The sequence below is a fragment of the Meriones unguiculatus genome, chromosome 11 (assembly GCF_030254825.1).
Source record: "Meriones unguiculatus strain TT.TT164.6M chromosome 11, Bangor_MerUng_6.1, whole genome shotgun sequence".
NCBI lineage: Eukaryota > Metazoa > Chordata > Mammalia > Rodentia > Muridae > Meriones > Meriones unguiculatus.
In genome coordinates, this window is record NC_083359.1 from 96,436,367 (window position 1) to 96,438,984 (window position 2,618).

Genomic DNA, 2,618 nt, shown 5'->3' on the forward strand with positions numbered 1-2,618 from the left:
AGAAGCCATTCTTGTGACTCCACTTGTTCTCAAGGCTTAAGGGAAATTCATCCTCTGCCTGGACTTACTTGATGACTTACTTTCAAAACCAAACTCCCACTAAGGATTTTTAAAAGTTTCTTTTGCAAACAGTCATATAGAAATTGTTGGGTGAGTTTTTTTCTTTCAAATTACATCTTTCTTGTTAATCAAAAAAAAAAAAAAAAACTCCATTAGTCACCTGACAGTTCTTCATTGACAGCTAAGAATAACAGTTGATGTTTAGCATGTGCTATGCTAACATTTCTGGATTCTGTGCTTTTCAATTCTTGAATCTACTACTCAAGATTGCGTTTTGTTTTTGTTTTTGTTTTATTTTGTTTTAGTTAACACACAAATAAATGGGTCTCATTCTGACATTTTCACAGTAAACACTTACAAATGACAAAACCAAAACTTGGCAAAACTGAAATAATATACCCAGTACAAACTAGTCTACAGAACCTTCAGCCCAGACCACACTCTTTTTCCGTAGTTATTCACAGGATAAAAATTAGGATATACTGTGCTGTTTAATTTTTTTGATCATATACGGTAGATTTTTCTTGAAAGTTCAAAGATGTGATAGTGATAAAACCATGATCATTTAGTATACAATGATACAATTAATGATAATATAATATCATTCAAAGTATATGAGCTTTTAAAATATATATAATCTTCCTGTTTAGCCTCCCTAAATCAGCCAGCTGATTATCTGAGTTCTTAAAAGGACTTGTGAGGGAAAACTGAAAGTCCATGAATATAAACTGATCGTTGAAAGGAATGTTTTGGATTCTGGGCTCTTCATTGCAGAGCCTCTCAGGTTTTTCTTTTCTTTTTTTTTTTTCTGAGGTGATGTATTTAAGTGAGCATATATGCTAATACGATTTTAACTGTTGGGGCTGGCAAGATGGCTCAGCGGTCAGGAGCGCTTGCTAGTCTTTCAGAGGACCTGCGTTCACCTCCCAACACTCAAGTCAGGCAGCTCACAACCCCCCGCAACTCCAGCTCCTGGGATCCACCTCCCTCTTCTGGTCTCCAAGGGCACCCCACACATAGATGTCCTATGCACAAAGACACATAAATAAAATCAGTCTTTTAAAAAAGATATAAATATTCACTTCATACTTGCTTTTTCCAGGAATATTTACATAAGATTTAAATTTTAACACAAGATTAATCTAGAAATTATCTCTAATATTCCATTGCTATTGGTTTACTATTTAGGATTTTAAACACAACGTCTTTCAATAAACTAAAGTCAGGTAGTATTATTTGCCCTTCTCATTTGAACAAAGTTTTGTGGGGTTTTTTTTGTTTTTGTTTTCGTTTTTTTTTTTTTGAAAGGGAGACATATTTTCTAACATAGCTATAAAATTATTTTAAATAAATTAATAATTTGATTCCAATGATATAAAAAAATTCTATGTCCAGTATTAATTGACATCCCAGTAGGAAATCAACCCAGACATTTTCCGTGTGTATCAGGCAACACTTTTGCTTTGAGGTTCTTATGAGATTTCAGATTTCTCCAATTTGTGACCAAGAGAATAATATTCTTTTGAGTTTCAATCCAAGTGGAATTTTCCCTGTTTTAGTTCATTTAATACAAGTCAACTGTCATCCCTCAATCCAAAAGGACATTAAATCAGACTTTGTAGATCCTAAAACTGAGGAAATTGCCCCATGTCCTGAAAAAACTCATAATATTATGGGAATTTTAAGGCGCCTGGCTTCTTGGAGAAAAGTATGTTGCAATTGGCTAGAAATTTCCACTATAGATTTCCACTCATTTCCAATCTGTTTTCCTTTCTTTGTTTGAAAGCAAGGAGTCAGAGGACTTGAGTTTGAGTTACTCAGAAAGGGAGCCATGCATGCCCGCAAGCAAGCCGCCAGAAAGATGAGCTGATTTTAATGATGATAATGATTATTATTAAATAGTCCCCAAGGACATTACAGTATCTGATTTAATTGTCACGACTACTTTATTGGGAGGGTATCATTGCTGCTATTATTCTAATTTAATACATGAGGAAACAGAAAAAGAAAAACAAAAAGCAAGGAAGAACGGAAGGGAGGGAGGGACAGAGGAACAGAGGAAAGGACGGAGGACCAAAGTAGCTTACTCAAACCCCACGAGCTATACAGTGATGAGCCGTAGGTTAACCGTTTGGTCAGACTCCAGACCTATGTTCTTTGCTCCATTGAGCCTTGAGTCCCTGGAGCTCATCGCGCTGCAGAGAAGCCCCAAAACCTCTTGTCATAACTTGTTAAACAAGATTTTTAGACAGCTGGCTCCGACACTGGGATACTGGCAAGTGTCATCCAGGGAAATGAGGCGTGCACGTGAGTGAAATTGATCAACTCTTCTACTACGTCAGTGGCCAGCAAGCAAGTGCAGGTAGTATGGAGAAGCCCGAAGTTGGTGCCGGCTGGTGTTCGTCCTCTGGTTCCTTAGCCTCTTCTTGCAAGGGTCAGCTGTCTCACTCTAACTCTGGGTTCAAAGTTCTCTGGAGATACTTCCCCAAGCACATTCCTATCATCAAAATAGCACTCAGACTCTGGGATCGCCACCATTGGAAAAGAAGTTTTGAAGC